This window comes from Helianthus annuus, chromosome 17 (genome assembly GCF_002127325.2).
Source record: "Helianthus annuus cultivar XRQ/B chromosome 17, HanXRQr2.0-SUNRISE, whole genome shotgun sequence".
Classification (NCBI taxonomy): Eukaryota; Viridiplantae; Streptophyta; class Magnoliopsida; order Asterales; family Asteraceae; genus Helianthus; species Helianthus annuus.
Genome location: NC_035449.2, coordinates 48,964,734 through 48,978,590, shown reverse-complemented (window position 1 = coordinate 48,978,590; position 13,857 = coordinate 48,964,734). Strand labels below are relative to the sequence as shown.

The window sequence follows — 13,857 nt, the reverse complement described above, 5'->3', positions numbered from 1 at the left end:
AATGTTTACCAATCGGGTGACCCATGCGATCGAACATTACTTCGTCAACACTATACTTCAAAAGTTTGGAAGGGTGGGTGATCGGAGTGTCGCGCTCCGGTCAAAGATAATATTTATAAGCCCTAATTACCCTTAACAAATAGCTAGTGGTAGTGAGGGGTCGAACCACGAAGAGTATGTGGTTTGCGAATGGACTTTGAATAAAATGTAGAAATTGTCACTTTTATGAAGCTTGCTATTTTGTTTTGTATATTTTTATTTGATTGAAAGATGCAATTTAAAATTACTAAAGTAATTTGTTTGATAACTACTAAAAACAAGCAATTGCGATAATGTAAATAAAGGTTTTGACAAGATAGAGAAAACAAGGTTCACACCCGGTTCGGTAATTGCAATCCTAGGGTTCTTACACGTTTTAGTTTTAATTCACTTGAATATGTTATTAACGGATTTCTATCATCAAAGCTTAGGTGCCAATTGCTATCAACGCATACACGGACCACAATGCACTTCGTTACTTCGGACAAGTAAAACCTTTTGAATGACAAGGCATAATTGCACAAACTTGTTTCGCAAAGTCAAATTTCATAACTCACTCGACAATTCACAAATATAGTTCAAATACAAGACAATTGTCAATTAATTCAAATACAAGTCAAGTTGTCACAAAACCAAACTAAATCATTGTTCAAACCCTAGACTTACAATAACCTACACCAAACCTCCAAGAAATTAGCCGCTCATGGTGGAAATGGCACGATCAACGGATGCACAAGACTTGAATTGGGTCATCTTGGAGCTTGAAGATGGATGATTGGATGATTGATTAGGGTTGCGGATGGTTGGTGATGGTGGGTTGAGAGATGAATGGAATGGTGATGAATTAGGGTTCTTGATTCGGGTGAGAATTCGGGTTGTAGAGATGATATTGGATGGCATGGTAGGTGAAGAATGGATTGGTAGATGGCTCCAAGATGAAGTTTCAAACTCAAACTAAAGTGTAACTCCCGTCATAATGGCCCACCAACCCTTTTTGATCGTTCAAACCCCCAAAAGAAACAATAATTCGCATAGTCAACATTTGGAAACCGTCGCCGACGGCCTGAAGCCCCGTCGGCGACGATGCTTGTTTCTCAAATTTTGGCCGACGGTATAACTCACTGCCTACGGGCTTTTTTGGGCGACTGTGCTTTCCAACATCCGTCGGCGACGACACATCTCACGTCGGCGATGGTGCATGTCCGTTGTTGATGAACAATGATGATGTTGTTGACTTGTGTGCTTGTTGGCTTCTCACATGAACAACAGCCGTCAAAAAAATGTATTGATTTATGTTGACTTTTGCTCCATGTGCCGCCAAATATAGTTCAAGTATGTACGGCCCAATCAGGATAACCCAATAGTCTCCTCACGTGACCATATGCTTCTATCTTGGCTGCCAAATTGTGATGATGATGCTTGTTGTATATGATGATGATGGATGTTGTCTTTTAATGTTTGCCGTAAAATCCATGTTGCTGCCAAAAGATTTGTCTTATCTTGCTGCAAAAATAGTGATTGTGGCAAAATCTGCCAAGCCCATGTGCAGCCCATGTGCAGCCCAAGTCCTACCTTTCAAGTCGGTCGATCGAGCGGTTCGCTCGATCGGCTAGCTTACTCGATCGGCTAGCTTACTCGATCGGCTAGGAACTTCAGGAGTGGTCCTCCACTGAATGTCACTCGATCGAACAGTCTGTTCGATCGGCTGATATTCCCTACTACGAACGAGTTGTGAAAGCGATTAAGTGTTGAAGCATAGTATCTCATGATCCGAACAGTAATGTTTACCAATCGGGTGACCCATTCGATCGATCATTACTTCGTCAACACTATACTTCAAAAGTTTGGAAGGGTGGGACGCCATGTGCTAGCCGATCGGCTGGCCCGGTCGATCGGCTGGTGTGTCCGATCGGCTGGGCTGTTCGAACAGCCTAGCCGTTCGGCCAGCATTTCTGACCTGGTCGGCCTTTCGTCTAACACTTGGCTGTTTGTTTATTTGTCATTCTTTCAAGGTAACTTGACAACGTGTTGAACTATGATAACCTCCGTTCCTACTTGTTTCCTTGGCTCGAACAGGAATCACCCAAGTCCGGCCGGTGAACGGTTCGGAATGTCGGTTTTAGAGTTTAACCCGAAATCGGTGAACCTTGTTCATAGAATCTGAGTCTTGAACCTTTTAACTATTCGAATGATTAGTTAGCCGGTGCAAGCTCCGTTTCTATCGGTTTGAAAGCATTGAGTGTAAAAGAGTTGAAAGAAGGTTGGAAATCCCTCTTTCAATCCTTCACATCATGAAAATGTTTAGATCTATAATGGATCTTAACTTGTTTATGTGGAAATCGGTTAGATCTAAGCTATCCATGGTTGAATGATGCCAAAGTTTGAAGTTCTTCAAGAACACCATGATGACATCACCCAAGAACACTTAGATCTTGGTGATTTCACGGTTAGAATTCAAGTTTTGAGAGATAGAAAGGTGTAGAATCAGGAAATGATAAAAACGTACAGAATTAGAGTGAAAACTTACCGGGATTGAGAGAAATCTGAGAAAGGTGAAGAAGATAGCTGGTTCGGTCAGAGCTTTCCAAAAATGGAAAGTATGACAATGACAGCCCTATTTATAGGCTTCCAAAAGAGGAAAGTGGCAACCGATCGGCTGGGAGCTCCGATCAAGTGGGCTGCTCGATTGGCTGGCAAGGTGCTAGCCGATCGGCTGGCCTGTTCGATCAGGATGCTTCCTGTTCGATCCGCCACGCACTTCGAGTATTTTGCGACGATTTTCGACGTTTCGATTTCGATGGACGATGATATGGATACAATAGAGTTCCTAGTCAAATTACTTTTAATCCCAACCACTATATCTAACATACAATCTTCTATAAGTCACGTTTCGATGTCACTTTCGATTGAGTTCGATTGCTTTACGAGTTTCGATTCGATTTTCGATTGATTTGCTTGAATACCACATCAAACATAAAGTAAGCACGCACAAGTAACACATAAGGCACACACACGTATAATAATAATACCTCAATTCGTATAATTCGAGTCTCGAGTTCGATTGATTGTTAGATCGGTTTGATTACTGATTGGTTATCTTTATCGCATTGTTACTTCCTATCATTCACAGTCGTAGATCGGTTCGCGTTAAAACACATTCGATTGCTTTGGTTCTTGCTGGTTACAACACTTACTCCACATAATACAACTAAAACACAAAATCGATTATCTACAGTCAAAGAAAGTCAAAGTTGACTTGGACTTTGACTTTGACTTCGACATTCGAAAACACGGGGTGTTACACATGTTTTCATGGTGTGTTTGATTAGGGTTTCAAATTGCAGGGATGAAGAAAGAGGGGGTGAAGAAAGGGTTGAGACTTGAGAGAGAGAGTGTGTGTGTTAAAGAGAGATATTTGGGCTTAAAATATATATTTTAGTTTTTTGTTTTTTTATAACACTATTTTTATTATAAATATATTTTAAATAAAAGGGCAAATTGACTAACATACTCTCATGTGTAAGGAATCTGTGATATTTAACCAAAAATTTTAATCTGGTTAGTGCTAAAGGACGAAAGGTGTAATAAGTTTTCCAAATAAAAGATTGTGACTGTAATTATTGAAGTTAAAGACTATCTATTGCAATTGAATACAAACATAAAGGGCGAAAAGTGTAATTTACCCTAGTTTTTATTACCAAAAATATCTTCACCATGAATTTCATTCGTATTATGAGATTTGTCAAAAGGAATTAAATATAATGCATTTAAAGAAAAACTAATATCCTTTTCAAATTAATCATTATAAAACATATTTATGCCATAACATCCTACCAATAATACCTTCACCATGAATTTCATTCGTATTATGAGATTTGTTAAAAGGAATTAAATTAATGCATTTTAAGGCAAACTAATATCCTTTTCAAATTAATCAATAGAGTAAATTACATTTTTAGCTCCTGTGGTTATGTTAGTTTTACTATATTAGCTCAAAATAAGAATTTTTAATGTATCTGCCCCCATGGTCCCTATATCTAACCATTTTGGCCCCTAATTCTAACCAAATCCCAACTCTGGTTAACTTCTTGGTCACATGGGTTGCACATGATGGGTAAAATTGTAATTTCCCATCATGTGCAACCCATGTGACCAAGAAATTAACCAGAGTTGGGGTTTGGTTAGAATTAGGGGCCAAAATGGTTAGATATATTGACCATGGGGGCAGATAAGTTAAAAATTCTTATTTTGGGCTAATATAGTAAAAATGACATAACCACAGGGGCCAAAAACGTAATTTACTCTAATCAATATAAAAAGTAGAGTTAAATGTCACTTTGGTCCCTGTGGTTTGAGTTATTTTCCCAGTTTAGTCTAATGGTTTTATTTTTCGTCTATTGGTCCAATAAGGTTTCACTGTTACCATTTTAGTTCACTGGGTTAACTTCATCCATTTTTTCTGTTAACGAGAAGGGCAATTGGTCATTATATGGCCGAATTGCCCATCTGGTTAATATAATTACATATAAAATGATCGAATTGCTCTTCTCGTTAACAGAAACAATGGATGAAGTTAAACCAGTGGACTAAAATGGCAACGGTGAAACATTCTTGGATCCACAGGATAAAAATGAAACCTTTAGACTAAACTGGCAAAATGACCCAAATCACAGGGACTAAAATGCCATTTAACTCTACAAAATATTTATACCATAACATTGTAAAAGTATTTAGAAATCGTAAAATATTTGTAAACTAGGTTATTCACCCCGTGTGTTCCACGGGTTAAGTGAACAAGAAAATACCAATAAAAACCGTATTAACAATATATTAATGTCACGTGTTATTCTCTATATTAATTTAAAAATAATATTATTGACTAATAATAACATATTAGTTTAATACTTTAATATCTAATATATTTTATATTATTAATACATATAATAGCATATAAATCTAATCTAATACTAATAAAAGAATGGAATATTGGATTTTAATAATCCTACCTATTCGCCGTTGGCCGCCAGCAGTCCTAACTTCAAAAATAACCACTGGCAGTCCTAGCTATTAACATATTGCCACCAATGGACCCTGACTAATAGAACCCTAACGACGTTAGTCTCCGGTCGTCGGAAAAATGTTTTTGGCTGGAAAACTCAACATTTTCGACCCAAACCTCTTTATAACCCTATTACGGACCTTTAGGGACCTTTTTCTAGTAAAAGCCCCAATTATTGAAGTCGCCGAAAAACTCTTTTTTTTTTTGCCGGAAAACTCAACTTTTTTGGCCGGAAAACTCAACTTTTTTGGCCGGAAAACTCAACATTTTCGTGCCAAATCACTTTGTAATCTTCAATCGGACCTTTAGAAACATGTTTTCAGGCCAAAAACGGTTTTCCGGCGACCGGAGACTAACGGCGTTAAGGTTCTGTTAGTCAGGGTCCATTGGTGGCCAATATGTTAATAGTTGGGACTGCCAGTGATTATTTTTTAAGTTAGACTGTTGGCGGCCAACGGCGAATAGTTCGGATTATTAAAATCCAATATTCCCAAAAGAATCCATTTCATGTCACATGACATTCTCTTATAATAAAAGATTTCATCAAAATGCCATGTGATAATTTCTCATGCTACCTCAACCAAAATAAATAATAAGTAAATTAATATAAGGATCATTATCCACCTTAAAAAATAATTCTAAATAAACCTCCTCTCCCTCAAAAGAAATCGATATACCATGATACTTGGGTTAATAAATTATACTATACGATACAGAGATAAAAATATAAGAATTACTTTATCTATTAAATATACCGATATTAGATAACGATTAGTAATTAAATTCGTATAACAACTATTAATGAGAATATACCAATACTTGTTGGTGAATCAAAATATTAATATTAATAAAACAAAATAATAAAATATTAAATTTATTATATTAGAACTAACCTTATAGTTAATATTAATTTACAATAGTAAAAATTAATAATACATAATTATAATTAGCTAATATTATATGACATTCTAAAATCTAACATGTAATACTTAGGAAAATATACTACATAATGAAATACATTCTTTACACCTTAATATATCACATATAATCATAGTCTTATTTCTAACACCTTAATATATTACATATACTCATAGTCTTATTTCTAAGCCAATAATACTAAGTTAAAAAAATTACGTAATAGTTGATTAACATCAAAATTAGAATTTTAATAAACTTTAAAAATATAATATGTTTTGTCTCTACATAATAATATTATTGGTAAGTTAATAAAATATTATTAGAATAAAAATAATGATAAGAATAAATAATATCAATATATAGTTTATTAAATTTAAAAAAAATTATAAATAAAAGAATTATGAGGATTGAAGGAGAGAATGCCATGTGACATTATTTGTAGTCTTTTATTATAAGTTAGATAAAAAGCACTTGGTTTTCTACAAACTATTTTTAAAGAATATAATCATAATAACTTATCAAGGACGTACCAATGCTATCGTACCTGCCAGAAAAAAATCAGGACCCACATGTGACTTTGTCCAGACCGCCCATATTTTGACTAATTCTGGGGAATTCTGGAATTCAATTGACATACCAGCCAATCTATTTGCACACTTTGCTTTTTCAATACGGGTCGTATAGGTCTATACGAGTCGTATTGATTTTTCAATTTCCAATAAAGACTGATGTGTCAGATTTGTCTATTTAACTGGACATATACAGGTTGTATAGGTCTATACGGGTCATATAGACCCTCTGAATTCTCAAAAAAAAAAAAAAAAACAAAGGGTTAATTGATAAATCAGGGGTCTATACGACCTGTATAGGCCTATACGACCCGTATAAACCCCCTGATTTTTCAATTAACCACTTATTTTTTTTTTTGAGAATTCAAGGGGTCTATACAGATCGTATTAGCCTACTATACGGCCCAGTTTTGACATGTACGATGCGTATAGGGGTAAAATCAAAATTTCATAATTTTAGGTTTTGCCTATTCGATGCGTATACGGGCCGTATTTTGTCACTACGTGTCGTTTTATGAAGTATATGCTATGTACGTGCCATATCGGTGACGTTCGATTCCGTGTGGTATCGTATTCTATGATTACATGTGATTTTGTTTGGAATCCACTTGTACTCTAACGTGTCGTGTTGTATGTATACGCGTCGTACAGTATCATTACTTGACGTATTTTGTCGTTAAATGTTGTAATATAACGTATATTTTCAATATGTTTGGTATTATCGCATATATTATTCGTACGGGTCGTGTCGGTGACGCTCGGTATTGTCACGTTTATTGTTTGTAAGTGTCGTATTAGGGTGTAGATTGTATATACGTGTCGTGTTATCACGTATTATGGTGTAGTATGTCTCTACTTGCCGTATTGTTCCATATTATGGCGTATTATGTCTATACGGTGTCGTATTTTGGCGTATATTTCCTGTTACTTTACGTGTTGTATCCATTAAACAAACAAAAAACACTTTAAATACATTATACAAACACAATACTTTTAAAATTACAAATTAACCTATACGATACATATACGGAACCTTTACTACGTCTATATATGCTCATACGGGACCTATACCTCACCTATACCATACTACATTGTACATGGTATTCTTAAAAAAAATTAAGGAAGTTTTCATTTAAAAAAGTATTTTTTAGAAAACTTCGTTTAAACCATAAACAAATGTATAAAAAAATTTGTAAAAAAAAAACTCAACCAATACGGCCCGTTTTTTTGTATACATTTAATCATAGTTTTAACAAAGTTTAATAAAAGAATTCTTTTATATTTTAAACAAAAAACATTTTTAAAACTTTATCATGTAGATCCCCTGAATTCTTAAAAAAAACAAGGGGTTGAATGATAAATCAGGGGGTCTATAAGACCCGTATAGGCCTATCCGACCCGTATAGACCCGCTGATTTATCAATTAACTCCTTGTTTTTTTTTTTTGAGAATTCAGGGGGTCTATATGACCCGTATACTCTAATAATTATTCTTCGAATAAAAACACAGATATGTATTAGGGCTCTCATGAGTTGTTGGCGAAATATCAGGGATCTTCCTTTAAGGTCGCTTTCGTACAACACAAAGAAGACCAAGAACCAGCTGGTCAAACAATTGCTCCAACCAATCATATTTTTACATTCTTTATTTTCATTTTGTTTTCCAAATCACGTCTTAATCTATACTACAGATTTTCTCATACTTAAACATCCATATTATATTTCATCTAATTCACTTTTCTGTCTCTATATATCTTCTTTCCAATTCACTATTTCCTTCTACCATTTCTCTGCACCTTCTTCATCCTTTATACTATCACTCTATTAAAGTGCCTCTATAACTTGAATCCATATCTCTAGTAACCTCATGGCCTCTGATTTTTATAACTTTCACTACCATCTTTCCTTCACCCAGTTTGTTACACTGGTTCTATTGAAGTCTTGGTAAATTTTAGTAAAACCCAAAAAGAAGTAACGCCTCCAAGTTTTGTAGTTTTCTAACTACAATCTTCATTATAATGAATATCTTGTATATGAGGGAGCAATTTAGTAAATAAAGTATGACTTTAGTAATTAGAAACATTTGAACACTCACTAGATATGAGCAAACAAAACAATTTATAGCAACATGAATCTAATGAGAAATTTCACCATATAATATGAAAGGTTCATGTGTTCACGGATAAATTAAGCGCTTCCTTATCTTTTTGCAGAAACTCGAACTCATAACCCTAGAATCGAAGAGGATGAGCCTTCTTTATCAGAAACTCAATCCCCTTAAATCCCACAAACACAAGAAGTCCCTAAAATCCCAAAATCCAAAGAAAGTCCTCAAATGTTAGAAACCCAAGAAAGCCCACCAGCCTATGAAACCCATCAACCCCCACAGGTTAGAGAAACCTATGAAACTCTAATATCCCAAGAAAACCATGACAACCCTCCAACTAAATAAACCCATAAAACCCCATATATTACTTACATCAAAGAAAACACACCACAAACAAAATCACACATTGTTGAATCCAAAGAAAGCCATGAAAGTCAACAAGGCAAAGAAACTTCTCACACCATTGATACCATAGAAATCCATGAACCCCTACAAACTCGAGAAACCTCACATACCACTACCACCGAAGAAACCCAAGAACCCCCATCAACCACCAATGATCATATTGTAACATTTCATATGGAAGATTCACACAGTTCGCTTCGCATTGAACCAAATGTGTCATCTCCAAGTCCAACTTCATGAACAATTCTTTTCTATTGAAAAATTGTTTCCATTGGTATGTCATTCATATTTATTAAAAGACTTGGAATAAAATCTTGCTTATATTAACTAAACATTAATCTTGCAGGAGTTTATACATTTTGTGGGAGCTCTTTCATATCTGCCCCTTATGCCACTATGTATGGAGGTTGGCTTAGCATCCCAGTGCTAAGTTTTGTCTCCATAGTGGCATATTTCAATTCATTTCTACCTGGGTGTTGTCTCAATAACACGTATGTGAGTTTAGAGGATGTTGGAGAGCCTGCTCATAATGGATATGGGCGTATATTAATTTCTTTAAGAGTAGGGTGTTGTCTCAGTAACACACCTAGGAGTTTATCGGATGTCGGGGAGCATGCTTATAATGGATATGGTGTATACTAATTGTTTAGTTCTTAAACAAGGGTTAACAAGGGAAAAGATTGATTATTAAAAGTATCATTCATTGCGGACTCATTGAATGATGGATCTTGTTGTATGTAAGTACATCCATATCCCTACTAATTCTTTGCTTTTTTATATAACTTAGAGAACTTAGATATTTTAGAACTCTTATAATTAATATCTTGGAACTCTTATAATTAATTATTCTGAGTTTAAGTAGAGATTGTCTAAAATCTATTAGGCAAAATATAATATAATTGGTGAGACCCGATTAAACTTTTGTTAGACTTAAGCATGAAAATTATATGTGGAAATTTTTACTTACCAAACAGTGTAGCAATTAATGCAATTCAAGAATTTTGGTGATTTTTAATGCATAATTTCATCTCAATAGAATATATACCCATTTATGAGTTTTAAGAATATAGTGGTTTTTAATTATTTGGTTTCTTTACATTATCCAATTCTATATACTGCAATGGTTTCTATATACTTTATGTGTTTTGTGCTATGGGTTGAAAGTGACTACACTTCATTAGAGAATATTAGGATTGTTACGTGCCACGCGCTTTATGATGGAATTTTGAATGACAAATACATTAGAGGAATTCCACGTGGTTCTCAGCTTGATTGTCTCGGTCTCGGTCTCGGTCTAAAGATGATGTGTGAATATTTCATACAATCTTTTGTAATTTTTAGCTAGGATTATTAAGGGTTGTTTGGTTTAATTTTTTATTCATTCATGTAATTGATTTAATGGATATACGTTTAATTCAGTCTTTTGGCTCCCCCACTGAAATCGTGAAGTTGGTTAATAACTTGAAAAAAACCGCAAAGGAAATGAAAATGGCGCATGTTTTTAACATGTGGTTGGATAATCTTTGGTGAACTCGATGGTTTCGTCCGTGATAATAGGGGCATCGGATATGATGCAAGCTGAAAGAAATTTGCATGCAATCCAGACGTATCATACACTCAAAGGTGAGGCGTTGGATAGAATTAATGGTGTAGCTTTAGAGATTTCAATTTGGCTATAGGATGGATGTGCTTCTTGTGGAAAAAAAATCTAAGATGACTTGATGTTCTACTGATGTGCTTGGTTGAGTTTGAAACAAAACTAAGATGACTTGATGTTCTACCGATGATATATTTTTCATTTTCTTTAAACACGATTAAGTTTTCATATTTCTTTTTTAGACCCTCTAAACGATGGGAGGTTGCGAGTGGTTGGCTTATTGGTTTGCTACTCCTTGCTTGAAACTTTGTGTATTTGATACATGTGTTTGTATCAAACCAACTTCGGTTTAGCATTTATGGTTTATTTATTGAGCATGCCTTTTATTGAGAGTAAAAGTTGCTTCCACATGTCCATAGTTATTTCATTTATTTTACTGCTAGGCTATCACCCGGAACATCCCGGGATAGGAAAATTTATATTTGAAAAAAAAAATACATAAATAAAATTTATAAACTAATTAGTGTGTTCTTTCCCTTCCTAACAAAATTTTTTATTTAGTTTGAATAATATCCCAAGTTGGCCTCCATGAGTGTTTAAAGGTTTCATGTAGAATTATTAACTTTTAAGTTAAGACTGAAATATCAATATAATAATGTTTGGAGATGGTGAAGATATCTCTATGTGATGATTGTGTGAAGTTTTGAGAAGTGATAGTTGTTGATGTTTAATCATGCTCTGTAATAGCTTGGATATTCGGTCCAGATAGCAAAGGATTAAAAATATATTTACATAGACCCCCGTTAACTTTTGTAAAATGTACATAGTTATAGTCAAACTCATTTAGTATGATCGTATTTTTTTTAAACCTTATTAATTAAATGAAAACAGAAAAAACAAAAATAAATATTAAATTGAAATATGTTTAAAGCTTTGACTGGTATTTTGAAAAGATTGGGGTATTTTTGGATACAAGGTTATAAATTGTGTATAAAATCTTTGAAATTACTAATACAAATATTAAATTCAAAAGGAAAGTTGTGTAAACCCATATAAGTAAATTTCAATAATATATTTTTTAATGACATATGGTATTATAGTAATAGAAAATGTAAATATACCAGGTTAATTTAAAACCAAATTACCTTTACATGAGAAGTTCAAAGACGTGAAATTTAAACTCACATTTACATCACAAATTACACAAAATGTCTGACATCACTAATTATACTAATCACGTATTGGGCCGTTTGATTTAATGGGTCTGTCAAACAATGAGTGGGCCGCCTTATAAAAAATAATCCAAAATCACATATACCAACAAATACTGGCCGACAAATTTAATTTGTAAACTCTCATTGGGCCGTCCAAAACAACTAATCACAATCCCTGATTTTAATTGGGCCGCAATTATGAACCAATACATTTATTGGACATAACAAAAGATGAAACATAATACAAAATTCTTGTATTATTATAGTAACGAAAGGATAAAATTTCAGATACTTGAAAGAAATTAGATAGTTCGAAAAACAAAACAAAACATGAAAAGATGAAATAGTTAATAGTATCTAATTAAATCATAATTTCTAATCGAAAGGCGAAACGATTGTCTCCAAAAATAATGCACCTTTCGGTCCGTTGTAGTTGTCAACATGTTGGATGTAGTTAAAAGAATCATTGCAAAGGACAACTTCAATAGTATCTCCCCAAATACTTGTTATCAACCACTTGTTGTCTTGAATTATATTTGTCCTTTGCTGCGTCTCCAGATGATGAACTATGCGAGCCCTATTGAAAGAAAATACCTTGATCCAGTCATCATGTTCATATTTGACCAAATCTGCAATTAGTTCACCAGCATATTGAACGACAATCACATGCAGCTTGTTGGAAATTGTTAGAAAATGTCCTTGACAAGGATTGACGTCCATATGCTCCGGAAAACGAAGTATACTGAAAAATTCAGAGATAACATCGAAAGCAACTATGTTCCTTTCACCGGGTGGAATCCAGTAATTGGAAACCATGAAATATATTTTTTCACCGGAATAAATTCCAGGAGGCCATGAATAAAAGTTTGAAGCTAATTGAGTTCCGCTCAAGAAATTTAATTGTCTCCATGAGTCATGACGTCGTGAATATACACAAGCAGTAAGTTTGTCAAAGTAACAATTAATATGAAGCACTTTTAGATCGTTGTCCTCGTCAAAGTACATACCACCTGTATCGTTGTGTCGACCAAAATGACGAATAAAGTAGTCGTCCGATATCAACTTAAAACGCCTCGTGGTTGGATTCCAAAGGACGAGCTCACTGTAACTCCTTTTAATGCAAACTAAAATCAGTCCGTTAAACGAACATATAATGCGTAAAAAGGAAGGATGGACATCGTATGGAAAAGTAACGGTTTTGCTTGTATCTTCTTCTAAGTTGCCAGCTACTATGTCGTCAACGACAATGGAATTTTCTTTCAAGGAGAGCTGAAAGGCCCCAAACTCGGGAACCCAACTCGTTGGTAATACGATAAGCAAACATAGTTCTAGACCAAAATGTCATCAATACGCAGCGGAAAAATTAAATAAAGTACGAACAAACTTCAAAGTACTAAAACGACTAAAATGTGTTAATTGTTCAAAATGCGGGAAAATGGCAAAACATTAAAAGATGTCGGGTAACCGCTGCCAATACCAAAGAGCCGCCAACAATCAAACCTTCTTCTTACCTGAAATACATGCTAAAATTGTCAACTACATTGAGTGAGTTCTATAGTAATAAGTTTTTATTATAAATTCTCTTTTTAAACATTTTAACTCAAAACTTTTGAACCCGTTCCGGTTCTAATAAAATAGTTCGCGAATCGTCTTTTCTTTGTTCAAAATACTAGTTTGGCATAAGTACAGGGACTACATGCCCAGGTCACATAATGCAACCTAACATAACCGTTGTAACCTGATACGTGGTTGTGAACCGGTGGTTGTTATTGTTTAACTTAACGTTTTTACGTAAGTTTTAGTTTCGAATAGCCTACTTTTAATCAAGAATGTGTTTTGCAGGTTTGATGGAGTTTAAGGAGCTTTTCGGGAGCTTTACGGGTCACCGGGTTGAAAACCGGAGCACCGGGATGCGTTACGGATCAATCGAGAGTGCAAGGAGCGAAAAAT

General features: G+C 34.5%; 1 long non-coding RNA gene across 1 annotated transcript; it reads left to right on the top strand.

The window, feature by feature from the left end:
- The first annotated feature begins 8,384 nt into the window (after window positions 1-8,384).
- Window positions 8,385-9,810, top strand: LOC110923135. The gene is made up of 2 exons (XR_002583762.1): window positions 8,385-9,370; window positions 9,443-9,810. It is a non-coding gene; the product is annotated as an uncharacterized LOC110923135 (long non-coding RNA).
- The last annotated feature ends 4,047 nt before the right edge of the window (window positions 9,811-13,857 follow it).